This window comes from Adiantum capillus-veneris, chromosome 15 (genome assembly GCF_014529385.1).
Source record: "Adiantum capillus-veneris isolate H3 chromosome 15, ASM1452938v2, whole genome shotgun sequence".
Taxonomy (NCBI): Eukaryota; Viridiplantae; Streptophyta; class Polypodiopsida; order Polypodiales; family Pteridaceae; genus Adiantum; species Adiantum capillus-veneris.
The window spans coordinates 114,210,742-114,216,741 of NC_140945.1; positions in this window are offsets into that span (position 1 = coordinate 114,210,742).

Sequence of the window (6,000 nt, forward strand, 5' to 3'; positions counted from 1 at the left end):
GTAAGATGGTATGGTGGTGAGAGGTGTCCCACAACCCTAAGATTGTGTGTGTGTGTGTGTGTGTGTGTGTGTGTGTGTGTGTGTGTGTGTGTGTGTGTGTGATGGCAATGGTTAACTTTCACTAAGCATTAGTTTAGTCTTGTGCAAGCTACGTGACAGCATCCTAACAAACAACCTCCATTTGCAAGTCACAAACAAGGTATTATGAAAGTTCCATTCCTCTTTCTCTTCCCTTTGCTCTAGCTCTCTCTTGGTCCATTTGGTGTGTGTTTTGGTGTGAGATTGCTTGTGTGTGTTTTGTTGCACCTCTCTTGGTTGTGACAAAACCTCTCTTGCATCCTAGTTCGCATCCCATAACTAGGTGGTGCCCATTCACTTGTTAGGTTGTGGGTTTTCTGGTGTGCTTCTTGCTTGTGGTTGCCCCAGTCCCAATTGAGCAGCACGTGAGTCTTGAGGGGTGTTTAGAGGTCGCCTCTCTTGTTGCCTGCCCCAGGTCACCTCAATTTTGGTGTCTCCAATGAGGAGGGCATGGTGTTTATTGTTGTTGCATATTGCGTGAATGCTTAGCTTTTAGCATAATCAAGTAGATGGCATGAATCATGAAAACTTGTATGACCCATTTGTTCCCATTGCAAGGCAAAAATGTATATTATTGTTAGCACTAAATTACAATTTCAACAAGTAATTTGCAGGATTTAAGGCCCTCTCAGGTTGGCCAAAATAAACGCTTTAGTAAATCTTTTTATTTTGTCTCTCATTATGGACCACCTTAGTTTGGACGTATATATTTTTGTTATATTTTAAGCGTTTGATCGTGCATAGACCATGGATAATGGCCCAAGAATAGAGTTTTTTCCCTTCCATTTCACTCCACACATTAGAATAAATGTTGCAATTAGTAGAAAGATTCATTTTTAACTACGTATGGTGTTCATGTTTGGTGCTCAAAGAATAGGAGAAATTTTCACATCATCCAACCCTATTATCTTGCCTCTTGTTAACTATCATAGATCATTCGATGTGCCTTTTGTTCTTGTAGAATAGATTGCAATTCATAAAACATTATTGTGTAAATATTTTTAAGAAAGAAAAAGAAACATTTTGTCACTTTGAAATTGATGCAATGGAGGCCCAACATCAAATGTCATGATATCCTCTCTTTTTTGGAGAACTTGGAGAGGATACTGAGTTATTTTTAGCAAATTTCAAAATGGCTTGCTACATGAAAAGAATGATAGGAGATGGGGAATGCTTAGAAATGTTTGAGGTAGTTTTGAGGAAAGATACTAGTAATTGGTTTTCCTTTCTATCTAAGGAAGTTAGAGGAAGCTATAGAGAGGTTTTGGATCACTTCAAGCGACACTTTTTCAAACCCCAAAATACTCAAAAACTATGGCAAGACATTGTTTCCCACAAGTAGAAAGACCTAAATGACTACTACACCTACAAGTAGGAGTTTCTACGTCTTTGGACTATATGGGTAAGTAATATTTCTAACCTCGGGGATGGTGCAAAATTCTTAAAGAAGAGAGAGAGATCCATAGCGGATTTACTCCCCACACTCAAGGTGAAAGTTGAGGCGGGTGCACCTTCTACCTTTGATACCGTTGAAACTAGGGTTACATTGAAGTACAGGAAATTGAAGTGTATTCAACGAGAGATTTTAGTAGAGGTTCCTAGACCTAAGGAGACAACGCAAGCATCCGCTTCTAAATAGATGACTGAGGTAATAGCCAAAGTAATTGAAAAGCTAAATGATTCCTTAAGTAACTTGTCAATTCACCTTGCACAAGTTGTATGTCCCAAGGGACAAACAAAGAAAGCTAAGGAGCGAGAGCCATGGACCCAGGCAAGTACTACAGTGTTGGAATTGCAAGGAATCCAGGCATGGGATGTATAATTTCCATTGGCTCCATGGGGCGCCAGGGAAACCCAAATTGAATTATCCAATTATGAATGCAGGTGAAGGAACTAGTCAACAACCAATGCCTCTGCAAAGACCAAATGGAGCAAGAACACCTCCACGAGGAGTGGAAGGAGTTTTAGCTTTTCCATACCCAAATGTGCATGTGGTAACGGTGACAATTCAAATGAGGTTGACATAGAAGCAAATGGCATTAAGTATGGCTCTGAAAAATGTAAGGAGAAAGAATGAGTCACATCATAAAGTGATTATGGATGAGGCAAGAAGACAAAAGAGACCAAGGAAGCCAAGAGGAATTTACTTCCCTCTTGGACATGGTATGGCTCCATACAACCTATTGGAATACATGAGAGGTAATTGTCCTGATATCTCATGGCCTCAATTTCTTGCATTATGTCCACAAAGTTAGGAGGAAGTTAACAAAGGCAATTAGCAGTAGGAGAAATGTAAAAAATAATGTGCATGTTGTGAAGATTGCACAATCTAAAATGAATGAGGATATTACACGTATCCTAGATTGTCATATCAAAGGAAAATTGGTTAGGAAAGGTCTAGTGTATGGGGGTGCACAAATTTGCTTCATGACAAACGGACTCATGCAAAAATTAGGCATATACACCCATGAGACACTTGAAATCAAAGTAAAAATGGCAAACAATAGCAAGGCTACGTACCTAAGGATTTGTAATAATGTTTTTGTGGAGGCCTTTGGCATTAAGAAGGTGGTTGATTTCTATGTTATGTCTACCAAGAAAAATGATTATCCATTTATCTTGGGAAGACCATGGCTAATGAAAATACGAGCTTTGCAGCATTGAGAAAGTAATGACAATCATAAAAGGATTGTCTTTGACATGAAGGAACAATGTCAAGAGGAGATTCATGAAGAATCATCACAAAGTGAGACGGAGGAAGACTAGACCAATAGCACTTCAGAAGAAGAAAGTAGTGGTAGCACTATGGAGGAGGAGTCTTCCATCAAATTCATGGGGGTAAGGTTTAAACCAAGCAACCAAGAGACCTCTTTCTCGGGCTTGGAAGAGGTAGGTCCTCAAGAGAACCAGGGTGTGCAAGATGAAGGTATGCTAGAAGGTATGTTGGCAAAAACACTTACAAATAAAGAAAGAGAGGATTTCAAAGGTATGCTAAGGAAGTTTCCTAGGCTTTTTGCTAAAGACTACACTAATGTGTGTGGAGTAGATGCTATTCAACACAAAATCAAAGTAAAACTTGAGGCCACACCTAAGGCACAAAAGCTATGAAGGCTAGGAGTCATCAAGGAACATGCTCTACTCAAGGAGGTAAAAAAGCTTCTAGTAGCAAGTTTCATTTATCCAGTGGAGAATTCAAAGTGGTTCTCTCCCGTTGTTGTCACTCCCCAAAAAAATGGGAAGTGAAGAGTGTGGCTGCTCAATGAGGCAACCAAGCGGAACCACTTCCCCCTCCCATTTCACGATGAGATACTAAATGAGGTATCTGGTCATGAGAAGTACATTGTGTGTGATGGCTACTCAAGCTACTTTCAAATAGGTATCACATTAGAGGTTTGATTGAAAAAAACTTTCATCACTCCTTGGGGCTGCTTTGCTTTTAGAGTCATCCCATTTGGTCTGACAAATGCTCCGGCAACCTTTTAACATTTTCGTGAACATGGTGTTTCAGGCATTCTTTGGAAAGTCAATTAAGGTGTTCATTGATGATTTTTGCATTTATAGCTCAAAATCATCACACCTACAGAAGGTAGAAGAAAGTTTGAAGAAACTGTACAACATGGGAGGCCAACTCAACCCTAACAAATGTCATATGGACAAAGTGATATTTCTTGGTCACAAGGTTTCCTATAAAGGTATTGAGGTGGATTCTTCAAAGGCAAAGGCTCTTATCGAGTTACCATCACTCAAGAATCTCAAGGAGTTCATCTCATTCATTCAAAAGGTGAAGTATATGTCCCGCTTCATTCATTTAGCCTCGGAGTTATTTCACCCCTTGCAAAAATTGACACAACAAGTTGAGATTGTTTGGTTTGATGAGCTTGAAGAGTATTTTTGTAACATTAAATTCATTCTATCAGAGCTTCTTTGTTGGGAGTACACATTCTTTGTTAGCTCTAGTGTTGAGAAAGAAACAATTGGTGTTGTTTTGCTACAACAAGATCCCCACAATACCAAGATGCGACCCATCTACTTTGCTAGGAAGGTTGCACGAAAAGGCTACACGAAAGCATAACTCATGATGCTTTCTCTTATATTAGCAATAAGAAAATTTAGATCCTACCTATTACCAAAACCTTTTGTAATTCTCATTGGAAAAAAATTGTTTCCTTAGGTGTCATCTCAAATGAAGCTTAGTACTAGGATTTCAAAGTGGATTATGGAATTTCAAGAGTTCCAATACTCTTTCAAGGTAGAAGATCGTGTGTGTGCACAGTTGGTAGGGATTCTCACTTATAAGGTGCATGAGAAGGAGATTAAGGTTCTTGAAGTATAGACCCTATCATTGCCACCACCCAAAAGTATTCCTAATGCTTTTACCTTGTTCTTTGATGGAGCTTTTTGATGAGCCATAGGTAAAGCAGGGGCAGGGTTGGTGTTGATCAACCCAAGTGGAGAGGTGTTCATGAAAGAGAAGGTCAATCTACCATGCAGGTTCAACTAGCAACAATGAAGTAGAGTACGACATACTACTTCATGATTTGAAGATGTGCATTAGCCAAGGTATACAACATCTCATGGTGAAGGGGGATGCACTTCTCATTGTGAAGTAGATTTTAGTCATTTGGGCATGCAAGAATGAAAGCCTAAGGAAAAAGTTCATGCCATCTGTAGGTTGTTTAATTGGTTTGAAGAGGTGCAATTGTATCATATTCCTAGGAAACAAAAATGAGGATGTTGATTTACTTGCACAACAAGCAGTAACATGTGTTGAGAAAGAACTTCAGGTCATTATGGTGGCAACAGTAGTTAAGAAACCAATGTACCAAGGAATGGAGTCGTTGACTACAATTATTGGCTACATTTTAGAGGGCGAGTTTCCACAAGGCTTCAAAAAAGCTTTTTCATAATGGCTGCATCTCGTGTGTACTGCCCTCGCTTACCCTACCAAGCATGTGGATATTAAATTTAACTTACCCTACCAAGCAACCATGGGAAGGTTTTCGTAATGGATGCGTCTCGCGTGTGCTGCCCTCACTGCTCTTGCAGGGAGAGATTTAATTTGGCAAGTAGGGGTATTTTAGATTTTTGAAAAATTTGAAGGGCATTTTGGAAATTTGTGAAATTTGAGGGGTATTTTGGGAATTTCCAAAAATTAAAGGGGTATTTTGGTATTTTTCACTTTATAGACAGTAGCAACAATTATTACAGATGGTTGTTATCTTGAGCGATGATAGCGGTCAACTGTTATGCTACAATCCATCAAACACAAAGGTTGAGATCTTGTATAAAGGGATCCAATTTCCCAATGGGATTGCTCTTAGCAAAGAAACAATCACCGTCAGGTTATTTTGATAATGGCTAAAGGGTCAAAAAGCTAGGACATTAGAGACTTTTGTATATGGGTGTATGCATGATAAGGTGTACCCACTTTCAGCAGTTTCCTCCACCAAGATAGCCAAGAAACAGCCTCTTTTTTGCCATTCCTATGTACATTTGACTTGCTTGCACTTACTTTGAAGAGGTGAGATTTGGTAGCCACACAAAGCTCATGTTGCAAACACAATGGAAAGCTCTGATCTTCATTTTTTCACATCTAAATGGTAATTTTATTGTGCAAGGACTAATCTGGTTCACCTGTCTCAGCATTGTGACCTTGATGAAGAAATACTTATAACTTTTTATGGGCTTTTTTTCTTTACTTACCCTCTTGCACATGAAATGTTCACTTGGCAAGCAATTTAACTTGATTTATTGATAATTTTTTGGATCTTTTCATAATTAATATTCATTTTTCTTTGTAAGAATTTCTATTTATAAAAACCTAACTTTTTACACCAGATATCTAATGATGTAGAGCTTATTTTGCAAGATCCAACGGTCATTTGATAGATTATCACCCAAGGAATGTGACCATGCAAAAAA